General features: G+C 36.1%; 1 protein-coding gene across 7 annotated transcripts in view; it reads right to left on the bottom strand.

The window, feature by feature from the left end:
• LOC109094537 (cAMP-specific 3',5'-cyclic phosphodiesterase 4D-like) overlaps positions 1-14,259 on the bottom strand; it is a 119,691-nt gene that overhangs the window by 32,568 nt on the left and 72,864 nt on the right. The gene's annotated exons all lie outside the window — the stretch shown is intronic.

The raw sequence follows: 14,259 nt of genomic DNA, 5'->3' as shown, positions 1-14,259 counted from the left end.
AGACTAAAAGATTATTACGAGCTCAGGTCTGGTTAGCCTCTGTTGGTAGATGCCATAACTACACCATAATGGAGGCAAAACATCTATCTCTAGACAGCCATTCAAAAGCAAGTGCATTTTGTGTCTACAGAATGTTTTATAGAAAACATATAAATGCAAACATTTATTATAGGTGAGCCTGTCAGAAATGCTGTAGCTTAGTAGCTGTATTTTGTGAATTCTGTCAACCATATATTTAGCAGTTTCTCCTTTTGTGTTCCTTAGATGAAAGAATAACATGAGGGCATAAAAACAATAAACTATTCTTGTAAGTATTGGCAAAGAACAAGGAAATGCCAGTAATTTAATAAGACAGATTTTCATTTGAACTGTGTTGTCTGTTAAATATGGAAGCCCGTTTCCACCGCTAAATAAAAAATATCTCACAAAAACCTCAGAATTGCGAGATATAAACTTGCAATTGTGAGAAATAAAGTCAGAATTGCGAGATATAAACACACAATTCTGAGAAAAAAAGTCAGAATTGTGAGATAAAAAGTTGCAATTACCTTGTTTTATTTTTTATTCAGTGACAGAAATGGGCTTCCATAATTAAAAGTATGTGCCTACACTGGGGCGATACTTTTTCAAAAGGTACATATTTGTACCTTAAGGGTCCATTTGGGTACTTTAAAGGTACATATTAGTACTAAGAGTGTACATATCAGAACCTAATAGGTACAAAAGTGTACCTTTTGAAAGGGTACCACCCCAGTGACAACTTTTGTACTTTTATTTCTGAGAGTATATATTGACATTGTTACAAAAAAAACACTTGCCACTTTAATAATAACCACATATAAGATTCTCAAACCTCAACAATCAAATCATTATCAGATTACAGTGCAGAGCTGGAATGAATAAATAAATAAATAACATAATAAAAATGATAATTATTTATAATGAAATTAATTCAATTAGAAATTATAGTTCAGATTAAAAAATAATATAAAATATAATTATTAATATATTAAATAATAATAAGAAATGCATACAAATATATTAAAAAACATTACATAAACAATATTATCAAATGCTGCCTGCAATTCAGTATTTTCACAAAAGACTAATATGTGAAAAAAAAAAAATTCAAATGTTTTTCCACAAAATCCTCTTCAGCAGTAACTGAGAACTTATCTGGTTCTCTGGCTAAACCTGAGAGCAGCTTTGCAGTAGATATCTCCATTTACTACCACTAGGGAGCACTCTATCGCCTGCTGTGGCACAGTTACAGGTCTCTCACTCTGAGACTGAACATCTCATTACAACGGGAGGGTGAGGATGGGGGGGGGGGGGTTATGCAGTCACAGTGATAGAGAAATGTGTCCAAGGCCAGAAACCCATTACCACACGACACTTATGTAATGATCATAGTGTTTCAAAGCAAAAATCGAATTTGCCACAAAGTACATGAATATATTATATACACATAAATTGAATGAGTTGCTCCGGAATGAGCTTCAGGCATCCAAGTGTGGCGAAACCTCCACATTAACATGCGCATTTATCGTTCATTACCATCAAATGACAATCAAAGCTGCTAGTGATGAATATCTCTATAAGCTCTGCCAAGTATAGCCTATATTAAACTCAGCTTATCCAGGCTAACCTGCTATGTAATGCCACTGCAGCTGCCCTTCCTGAAGACAAAGTGTACAGCTTTGTTTGTAGGCTGGGAGGTAGTTACCATCATCCATCACTGTTCTTCAGTAGAAGGCGAGAAAAAGCCACGCCATCTCTCACTGTCAGTGAGCACTACTGACGTCTCGTCTGCCTCACAGAAACACTGTTCTCTAGTCTCCTGGAAGCAATGCCTTCGTTATCTTGAAGCTATTTTCTTGAGAGATGACAAAGATCTGGTCATGATTCTTGTACCTGTATGAATTATTCAGCAATGGTCAGGAACAGGAACTCCACCTGGAGTATCTTAAAGGTAAATAACTCGCTCAAGGGCACAGAGGTAGCAGAACAGTATTATAATCTTCTTACTACACGATTGCTGAGAAACTCGCTCTTTTCATATAGTATATATATATATTGTTGCCATGACTTAAAATCTGCCATCATTGATCATTGTAACAATTACTGTACTATTTAAATTAAGTAATTTTAAAGGCCATATACACCAAGAATGATAACAATATTAGTGTTCACATAAACGCACAATAATGTTCTGTGATTATTATGTGATATAAGTTATGTAATCTGCAGCTTTATATGTGCAAGCTCTTTCAAATCGGGTGGATTCTGATTGGTTGTCAATGTTTTTATCGTTCATCAGCTGACAGAAAAAGTTCTGAGAGTGATTCTAAAGGTATTGTTCCTCTTTGTCATTATCATTATAGTTGTAGTATGGACTTTCCAATTCTCATAGAATTAGAATGATTATTAATTATTTTTATCATTATAGTTACCATTACAGTTATTGTCCTTGTCCTTTGAACTGAATAAATTTAACGCATCTGCCATTCTTGTTAATTTAACTTAAAAATGTAAAAAAAAAAAAAAAAACTGCATTAAGGTGATTTAAATGTGTTTCTAAATTGTAGTTGGTTGTGAAAAGCAAACCAATTATCAGGTAAATCTCTGCACATTGTTCCAGCATGATTTACTTTATCTAATAATATTATTTTAAATTGTAGCAGCATTAAATGGAATTGCAAAACTAATCAATTTTCCCAAACAGATGTCCCAATCACATGTTAGTATGCAAATGTAGCCCCGCCCCAAAACCATTGGTCAAGCCAGAAGTTGACATGTTGGACTTCTAATACAAACAAGAGCTGCTAAGATGTTTAAAACAACACAGAACCACAATTGACACAACTACAGTCCTCAACCTACGAATGGCCTATTTAGACTCCGGTCTTCACATTCGGCTGGGACAGGAAAACATTATTTCCATTTTAAAAATGACTTTTAAGCAATAAGCTTTTAGTAGTAATTCTTAAGCTTGTTTGCCAAGAAAAAGGCACTAGCCCTTATCCTATGAATTAATTTAACGCACCTAGTTAACAACTAGGTGTGCATGGCTAAAGCTAATTTTCCAGCTGGTGCAACTCAATCTAATTTGTCTTCTCTACTGCCTCAATCAGCTTTGTCTCGAAATACACAACTCTATCAAAAAAAAAAAAAAAAAAAACACAAACTGCACATGCCCTCTGGGGATGCAAGTAATGCCCTGGCTTGTAGACTGTGCAGTACCCCTGAAACATGATGGATTTCATGGCCTCCTGGGTGGAGCAGAGGGGTTAAACAGCTTTCTCCTCAGTCGCCAGGTGTTCGCACAGGCCGGTCGGGCTGCACACATACAGCCAGACTGTCGAGGAAGAGTGATCGGCTAATTAGCCTGTCTGCATGTTGCCAATTGTCGCATACCTGACTGGCTTATGACGTACCTCACAGTGCTGGCCTTTGGCCAAAGCTGTGTGGGATTCGGTTTACTCTGTAACCTGTGTGTGATTGGTGCTGTGTGTATATATGTATATATATATATTAGGGCTGTCAAATGATTAATCACGATTAATCACATCCAAAATAAAAGTTTTGTTTACATAATATATGTGTGTATACTGTGTATATTTATTATGTATATATAAATACACACACATGCATGTATATATTTAAGAAGAATATGTTATGTTTATATATTAAATATATTTATATATAATATAAAATATAAGAATATAAATATATAAATGTATATACATGTAAATATTTTCTAAATATATAATTTATGTGTGTGTATTTATATATACATAATAAATATACCCTGTACACATACATATATTATGTAAACAAAACTTTTATTTTGGATGTGATTAATCGTGATTAATCATTTGACAGCCCTAATATATATATATATATATATATATATAATATATATATATATATAATAATCATTTTACACAACTTCTATAATTTGTGTGTGTGTGTGTGTGTGTATGTTAGTCGACCAACAACAGAATAAGAATCATTTTTCACAACTGCTGGTAGTGGGTTTAAATGAACAAGACAGCTTGAATGCCATATGCCTCTGACCATGAACTCAACAAACAGATGAATTAATTATGGCAGGCACAGTGTGAACTGAACCGTTAATGACAAAACAGACAGATGAAACAGTCACTAACTTCTGTCACCGCTTGATGAACATTCCTCCATTGGAATTTTTGTGTGAAATAACAAGGATTTGTGGGACCCTCTTTGTCTTATCAGTTTCAGATTCTCAAGACAACATGGTATAATCAAAGACATCAATAATGTCTGAAGAAAACTATCCATTAGCATTTACATTCTATGGCAGCTGTTCAACTGTCGCAGAACCCCTTTTAAGGGATAGTTCACACAAAAATGACAATTTGATGGAAATTTACCTCAGGCCAAAATCATGTTTTCCTTGGTTATATTTCTCTGTTTTTTTCAGCTCTCAGACATTTTCTGCTCATATTTGTATTTTTTGTATGCTTATGCTTTTTTTCCCTTCGCTCTTGTTTCTGCCCTTGCTTTTCCAAATGTTGCGGTTAGAGTTTCATGTAAATCATGCCGGGCTTAAGCGACATCATTGGTCCACTAGTTCTAGATTGACAGCTCCTCCTCTAGCCAATCAGATGAAGAGGGGCGGTGAAATCACTCCAACATGCCTCATTAGCTGCCGATGTTCAGTGTTGTTCACTTTTACAGGTGAAAATGGACAGCTGTCATCTGGGATACATCTTTCCATACAGGACACCTTTATGTCTGCCTGTCTCTGCTGAACACCTGCCTGGCGATCCGTTAACGTTAAATGAGTAAATTAATTATGAATAAACGAATGTAATGTTTTGCATTGACAAGATCTGACTACTGATTAATGAAAACGATAGTGTTAAAGAGGACAAAGTTACAGAGGCCAGGTGGATTTGATATACACAATGATTTATTTGCAAATTGTGTTTATTTTACATAAACACTATGCAACAAGCTACATATATAATTGCATAACACTATCATAATGATTTCAAAATATAAAGTTAGAAAACAGCGACACTATGAGAGTAAAACAGCCAGCAGGGTGCGGCAAATATCTTTAAGACATTAAATCATTCATTCAAACGACAGATTCATTCAGTGAGGAATAAAGTGAATCATTCAGTATAAGGCTGCTGTGTGTTGCTTGTAGGAAACTGTTCTGCTGTGGCTTTGTTTGGACTCTTCATCAAGCAAAATGAGAAAATAGGTACAATATTAAACTAACTCAAAATATACTTCTTGTTATATTGATTTTATACTACAGTTCAGTAAAGATTTTCAGTGGAGCTGATATTCGGAAAAAACACTCTTCCACATGTGATATTGCTTAATGTAATGTTATAATCTCAGAGTAACACAAAATGTGATAAATCTTACAAGATCATCAACCTTATCAATGACATAGCCTACTGTACATCAAAGAAAAAGCTGCAAAGCTGTTTTTGCAGAAATCAAAAACATAAATTCCATGACAAGAAATAAGCAAAACAATGCCTACAGACAGTTAATAAATATGAGCAATATACAGCAAACTGTGTATAATAACCATAAGACTTATTATCAGGCAGGTATGGGTGAGCCAGGCACATCAATGACTTCGCGAGGCCGGTGCTTATTGTGGCTGCTCCCTTTGGCAATGTGGCCAAAGGCAAATAAATACAGGTAAACCACGACGGGTCACTAGGACAGCTCATTTAATGTTAACGGATCGCCAGGCTGGCATAAAGCAGTGAGAGGCAGACACATATAACTGGGCAATAACACATAACTGGGCAATGAAAAAAACACCAACTGCAACAAAAAATCATATTTGTTCCTTGCAACAACATCAAAAAAAACTTCTCAGAATCCATGTCTAATTTTGAATGACCGTCAATGGATGGTCAAGATGATTTTTAAACCTGACAGTTTAGTTTGATCTGGAACAAACCTTGAGCACTTGGATATGCAGTTAAAGTTTAAGTAAAATTGCTTCCTTTTACATTCCTTTAAAGATGCAGTGTGTACCCTAAAAGATTTGATTCAGAAGATCAAAGTATATTAGCCGGCTGCCTTGCATGTGTAATTATATGACTCATTTAAACATTAAATAATCAGGAAAATGTTACAGGCTTGTTATCTCATTGGGTGGAGTCAAGAGCTCTGAGCCTCTGTGATAAATCTTATACACGCTCAAGGAGCTCCGAGTCTGTGTCTTCAGGGCTCTATCACAGATAAAAGTCAAAGTTTCAATAAAACATATTTCAATCATGATGCACAAAGAAAATGAACAAGTGACTTTTCTAAACCCCAAATGTTGTTTTATCACTGAATATTCATGGGAAATGACATTTTTACAACCGTCAAGGCCTTTAAAATCCAAGGCTAATGTTATTACATCTGTATTAAGCTTATTTCATAATCTTTTAAAGACTCAGCAGAGCGAGAGCAACAAAACAGTCAAACTCTATTCAATGTTACCAAGGTTACTGGAGATGCGTTCAAGGAAAACCCAAATGACAAGTCTCTGAAAGGACAAAAACAAAGTCTTACAGACAGTCACTAACAAAGACAGACAAGAGAGAGCAATATCCAGCACTGTAGTGCTGTGGGTACAAATGGGTATGTTGCACATAGATTTGAATATTCAACTAACACAGCCAAACATAACCCACATTTCTGTATATTATTTGATTTGAAGCTACTGTAGGATACAAAAGAGAACACCTAGATATTGACAGCACAACAGTAGACTACACAAGTGTCACAAAGCACAAAATCATGCAGCCTAAAATAAGCATTCTAGCTATTCATGTGGCAGTTTGTTTTGTAGCTGGTGTTCTCATGTGAAGATACTAGCAGCATGTGGCTGTTGTAATAGGATTACACTGACACATAGCTGAATGATGTCATATAGTGACAGTATGAGAGCATAATGACATCATCAGTACAGGCTCTAGAACAAGACTGCAGTTGAAAGACATTTAGTACAGTAGATGCTTGTATATCTATATATTGATAATTAATCATAAATATATCAAAATGGATATCAAATTGTCTGTGCATTCACATTTAATACCTTGAGTTTTTCCTTTTAAAGCAAAAAAACTATGCATAACAGATTTTTTTTTTTTTATGTCTAAATTCTGATTGGTTGAGCTTGCGAATGTACATTCTATATTCAAGAACATATGAAATCAACACTTGTTGAGTGTGCAAATACAGATTGCTTTGACTGACAAACATCCAGAATTTTAAGATTTTACATCTGATGCATTTGTTTTGAATGTAATAAACCCATAAATTTGCTAAACTTGTTGTGATATCCAAATACAATCTATTACCTGTCTTGTTGCCAACAATTCAAACTATTGGCAAGAGCAGCTTGTTTTTTTTAAAAAACAGGAAAGGCATGGTGTAATTTGAGTCCAGCACAACTTTGTTTTGAAAGAAGAATGACGCAAAACATGAAAATGGGTTGACTGAAAAGTTAACAATGGCATAATGTATCTACAACAAGGATGAGTTGTTTTCTTCAAGAATCTCTAAATACAATCAAACTACAAACAAGACTTTCAATTTCACTCTTTTGCTAATTTTTTAGTCAGCTAAATTAAACATGGGGTATGTAAAAGCACATTCAAATCTACAGCAAGGATAAACTTCGAAACTGTCTTCAAGAACTTGAAAATAAATTCAAACTATGAACTAGACTCTTTTTTTAGATTTTTGGTCAGCTACTTTAAAGCTGATTATTGGCTATTATGATTCTAGTATAGAAAAGTATAAACAAGTCATTAGCATAGACCACATGCTATCTTTGTCTCAAAGCTATGTGTAACAGAAGGTTTGGCACCACTAGGTGAAAATGAAAGATGTAGTGTGGATTGTACTAAATTATAAACATTTGAATGTGAGACTTGCACATATATTCCCTCACATAGTCTTTTAGCCAGAACTGTTTTTAATAATAAAAAGATTGAATGTTTCATTTCAACCATTGCCAAATGTTCTGACTGTAGGAGCAAAAAAATGGATTAACTTGCACTGTAAACTGTGATTTTCCATTGAAAATCCTATGTAATTTGTTGCTGGTTGTAATCTGTGTGTGGGAATCTGGCTCTAAGACAATGTTAAAATAAAAGCAGAATATACAGATAACACTGTATCTTAACTGTTGCAGGTGTTGTAAATCTCACAGGCTGGTGTTTCAGAAGAACCTGGAGGCTAAATGGCAGCACCCGTGAGGAAGGACCAGAGAAGATACAAAGAAACACATCCACAGAAGCATGTCATTGAATGTAAATATCAAAACAAAGGCTTACAACTGCTCCTTGCCTCTCTGGTGCTTCCTGTTGTAATGCTTCAGGGACGTTCTTTCTGTGTAACGTCACACTTAGGCTTTTTATGCTTTGTTATGCCATAAGCATTTTCACAATAATCACACTGCAGTACTGACCTTTCTCTCTCTAAAGATTGAATGGTCTGAGGGAGGATGTTGTGGGGAAATTAGAACACAATGCAAGTTGAAAAAGTCAAGGGCAAATTGCTATTTCCTCTTAAAAGCTGCTGAATAAAAGTTCCTGGGCTTAGACTTAAGACTAGAAAATGATATACTGTTGAAAACTATATCTGATTTATATATACTGTATATACCTTGTATGTTATGATTTTGCTGGCAATTTAAATTTAAACAAAATTGCCTAAATTGACTAAGGACAAATACATTATATATGACTTTTAAACATAGTATAACACATTATTTTGTAGCAATAAGATATTGCAATGTACTGTATATCAGATTTCATCAATAGTGTAAAGTGTTCAATTGCTCCTGTCATATACAGTAGCACTATCAGTTCAGACAGGGAAGGCAATACTCATTTCATCTGATTTTTTTTTCTGATTACTCAGCTTGTTTACTTTCTCTCTCTCTCTCTCTCTCTCTCTCTCTCTCTCTCTCTCTGTATATCAGATGGATATACAGTATATATTAATTATTATATCATTTGTAAAAAAGCAAGTTATGTATCAGACCAATGCAGGTAAAAAAAAATTGGCTTGCTGCTGAATGTGAAAAGGAATATTTTCTGTTTGTGAAGATAAAACTTCTCAGTTTCATGTGAATTGTACTTTTTAGTACTTTTTACTCAATATAAAAAAAGGAAACTGACAGATCAATACAGACTTATGAAATACCTAATGGAGAGTTCAAAACTCATTTTCTGTACTTGACTGCTCCTAGTTCTGGTTTTGTTACAAATATTTTTCTTCTACTTTCTACTATACACATATATAGTAGTAAATATTACAAACAAATATAAAATAAATATTTGAATAATTAAGTATCAGATTTGCATGTTCACGGTTCTCTGATGTTTGTTATGGTCACATGACATGCAGGTAAACAAATAAAATGCTAATTTTTTTCAGTGTTTTACAGGTGCTTCTCAATGAATTAGAATGTCATGGAAAAGTTCATTTATTTCAGTAATTCAACTCAAATTGTGAAACTTGTGTATTAAATAAATTCATTGCACACAGACTGAAGTAGTTTAAGTCTTTGGTTCTTTTCATTGTGATGATTTTGGCTCACATTTAACAAAAACCCACAAATTTACTATCTCAACAAATTAGAATACTTCATAAGACCAATAATAAAAAAAAAATATTGAATTTTTAATACTTGGTAGGGGCTCATTTTGCTTTAATTACTGCCTCAATACGGCGTGGCATGGAGGTGATCAGTTTGTGGCACTGCTGAGGTGGTATAGAAGCCCAGGTTTCTTTGAGAGTGGCCTTCAGTTCATCTGCATTGTTTGGTCTCTTGTTTCTCATTTTCCTCTTGACAATACCCCATAGATTTTCTATGGGGTTCAGGTCTGGTGAGTTTGCTGGCCAGTCAAGCACACCAACACCATGGTCATTTAACCAACTTTTGGTGCTTTTGGCAGTGTGGGCAGGTGCCAAATCCTGCTGGAAAATAGATCGGCATCTTCAAAAAGCTGGTCAGCAGAAGGAAGCATGAAGTGCTCCAAAGTTTCTTGGTAAACGGGTGCAGTGACTTTGGTTTTCAAAAAAAAACAATGGACCAACACCAGCAGATGACATTGCACCCCAAATCATCACAGACTGTGGAAACTTAACACTGGACTTCAAGCAACTTTGGCTATGAGCTTCTCCACGCTTCCTCCAGACTCTAGGACCTTGGTTTCCAAATGAACTACAAAACTTGCTCTCATCTGAAAAGAGGACTTTGGAACACTGGGCAACAGTCCAGTTCTTCTTCTCCTTAGCCCAGGTAAGACACCTCAGGAGTGGCTTAACAAGAGTAATACGACAACTGTAGCCAAATTCCTTTACACATCTGTGTGTGGTGGCTCTTGATGCCTTGACCCCAGCCCGTTCCTTGTGAAGTTCTCAAATTCTTGAAGGGATTTTGCTTGACAATCCTCATAACGCTGCTGTTCTCTCGGTTGGTTGTGCATCTTTTTTTTCCACACTTTTTCCTTCCACTCAACTTTCTGTTAACATGCTTTGATACAGCACTCTGTGAACAGCCAGCTTCTTTGGCGATGAATGTTTTTGTCTTACCATCCTTGTGAAGGGTGTCAATGATTGTCTTCTGGACAACTGTCAGATCAGCAGTCTTCCCCATGATTGTGTAGCCTAGTGAACCAAACTGAGAGACCATTTTGAAGGCTCAGGAAACCTTTGCAGGTGTTTTGAATTGATTAGTTCATTGGCATGTAACCATATTCTAATTTGTTGAGATAGTGAATTAGTGGGTTTTTGTTAAATGTGAGCCAAAATCATCACAATTAAAAGAACCAAAGACTTGAACTACTTCAGCCTGTGTGCACTGAATTTATTTAATACCCGAGTTTCACAATTTGAGTTGAATTACTGAAATAAATGAACTTTAAGCACCTGTATTTTGATTAATTTTAAAATAATTTGTTTTAATTTAAAAAAAATTTGTGATTTAAGTAATTATTTGATTTTCATTAAACTCATAAACCCCTGGCAGTTCCTTCGCAAACCCAGTTTGGGAAACATTGACATAATACAATGTTTAATGCACTTCATGATGTTGATAACAATAAATGGAATATATTTTCTTACTCTTTGTATTTTTATATCAATATGGTACACTATTATCCTATTTAAATCAATGTGAAAACGAGGTCAAAAGTAACTAAGTATCTAAAATGTCATTAATTTCATTATTCACACTGCAAGCAACCCTTCTCCTCCAGAGATAAACAGTAGCCAAATAAGCATGAATAAAGTGAATCGTCTTCATATTTCTCACCACTTAAGGTGTCAAAATAAAATAAAAGGCTCTCGAAATGGGATTCACACATGTGAGCCACCAATCCCTCCCCTGCAGTTGTAAGACGGCTTTTACACAAGAGCACTATGAAAAGGAAAGGTTGTGCGTCACACGCTTTCAAGGACGGATGGCACCTTGGATCAACGACAGTATTTTACAGCACCATGAACCCTGAGTGTGTGCATGGGAGGGGGGTCTCTGAGTGATCTCTATTCCTCATAAAGCCAAGAGAACATTGGAAGTGTTCCCTCTCATTATTTCAAGTTCATTTCAACACCTCCACACTGTCTGAGAAGTCTTTCAGTACAAGGGGCGCTGCAAATGAATTGGGGTTGTAGCTTATTTGTTCCTGAGCAAGCTGTTCTCCGGATTACTTCTAGTGCTATGTGATATGCCACGCAAAAGTGCATGCTGGGAGCTCACAATAAGCTATTGAGCGCACAACTCGGAGGCATTATTACAATTATCCTGCTACAATGTTGTTTTTGACTTTAAATGAATGACTTTGTGTGCCTTAGGCCATGTCCACACGTACATATGTATTTTTTATAAACAGAGTTTTTCCTTCTTCCTTTTTAAAAAAAATCTCCGTCCACATGAAAACGCAAACGCATGCTATGATGCACTGTCAAGAGCATGCCAAGCCAACAGGTGGCGATACAATCTCATCCGTAAAGCCATGTCGGCCAATCAGAAGTCTGAAAAAGTTTCAAGTAGGCGGAGATAACAGTGTAAGCTCTGACATCACAAGCCAAAAACTCTGGTTTCACTGTCTACACGATAACATTGCAACCGGAGTTTTTGAAAATCTTCACCCTGGCAGGCATATTCAAAACTGTTCAGTTTCAGTGAGCTGGTGCTTGGATAGTCAGTGTGGACGAATGGCCAAACCGCGTAGAAAAAGCTGCAATTAAAAAAAGAAAACGTGCTCGCGTGGACAGGGCCTAAAAGATAAGCATCGCACATATAACAGAAAATTAGCATAGCAACTGCTGTCATCCCAAACAAATAAACAACACTGAAAAGGTGCAGTTGAGTAGGGGTGAAAGTTGCACGTAAAGTAACAATGCTGTTTTGGGGTTATTCAGGTTAACCCATTGCCCCTTAAGGGATGCTACAGCGCAAATCCTTAGCGTACGTTCCTGTCGCATCCGTTAAGCGATAAGCTATCGTCAACCACACAAACAGATTGTGTAAGCCTGACTATCCATGTATGAAATGCGGCAGCCCACACACTGACATGAGAGATGTTTTGAAACACACAGGAAATATGATGGCAGTGACGAATCGGGTTAGTGATGGTGGGCCGCTCACAATGCTAGCCGCTTCAGGTGATATTCTTCCTGCATCAACAGGGTTGGAAACACGGACGGAGCTGATTGCCGCCCGCTGACTGTGCTGACACTGTGTTCTTATTGTGAACTAATAGCGAGACACCCACTCGTTCCTCACTGTTGTCAAGGAGCCCAGCGGCAGATTCAATAAAGCATCTATCAGCCAAGCCTCTCCGCTGAGCTAAAGGGATGAAAAGTGCTACACAAGCGCCTGTATTTCCAGGGAAAATCAGCGCCTTGGCAAATCCACGGTCAGGGATAACGTGATGGGCCTGCAGTGAATCAGGAAAAAAATTTCCATGTATTTGAAAGAAGGGAAGACTGCTGTAAAGCATTCATATTTTTCATGATAGAAAAGAAACCAGTGCCATTTTCTAAATATTTGTTTTTGTTTTTCATATTCGTCACGAGAAAACTTTGAAAAAACTAAATCCATTTAATTAACACAATAGATAGCATAATGCTGACTATTTCAAATAATTTTTGCAAAATTTCAAACTACTGAATGATTTGTTAACACTTTAGGCGCCAGGGTTTTTTGGAAAAAATGGTGTATTTTGACATCAAGATTTCAAAGGCTTGTGGCTTGAAAAGGCTTAAAGATAATGATGTACTGCGTATTAGAAAAATATTGGGCATGACCGAAAGTTTATGTGGGGTATAAATATACTCATCTAATTAGCATATTATGACATCATTAGGGGCGGCCATTTCGATTTTCATAATATTAAGGGAATAGTATATATTGAATTGATGTTTGAACTTATTTGCATGTTTTTTTGTGTGTGTGTTTTTTTATCCTCATTCCAAATGATCAGAAAAGAGGAAGCCAACAATAAAACAGGAGAAAGCATTAAATTATTACTATATTACTACACTATATGGTAGTAAAACGCATGTGATCAGTAGCCTACTTTTTGATCAGTTCATCAGTAATATTCAGGAAATAATAGCTATTGAATGGATGTTTGAACTTATTTGCAAGGTTTTTTTTGTATTTGTTTGTTTGTTTTTTGTCTTTTTATTTTTATTCCAAATGATCAGGAAAAAAAATAAAATAAAAATAAAAAAACAGGAAAAAGTAGTAAATTATTACTATATTACTGTGCCATAAAATGTGTGTGCCTATTTTTTGATCAGTTGACCAGCTATCTGCCCAATCAGATATCTAGGTGATACAGTTTATAGTTCTTGAGAATACAGTACCAACCTCTCATTGCATGGCACAGCGCAGAGCGCACCTACTCCACACTGACTGCACCTGTACTGTCATAATCACCTTATAGCGCTTTCTCAACCAGCAACAGCTCTCCTATGGACACTACGATCACGTTCACCCCTGCCACCCACATCCCCGTTGGGCAAAGGGTCGAAATGATCACTTGTTTGTGCTTTGTGAACACTTTCGCCTTGCATGGCGGTACCATTGTGCTGCAAAGATGTACTGGGAGAAGCGCGACTATTAGACGACCGATTGTCATTTCCAAAAGGCAAATATTCCCCTTCAGGGTCAGAATCTGCGAATAACATTCGCAACACATCCTCACGGTACATTTTTGG

Source organism: Cyprinus carpio, chromosome B8, assembly GCF_018340385.1.
Source record: "Cyprinus carpio isolate SPL01 chromosome B8, ASM1834038v1, whole genome shotgun sequence".
Taxonomy (NCBI): Eukaryota; Metazoa; Chordata; class Actinopteri; order Cypriniformes; family Cyprinidae; genus Cyprinus; species Cyprinus carpio.
This window is presented reverse-complemented; position numbering and strand designations above follow the sequence as displayed.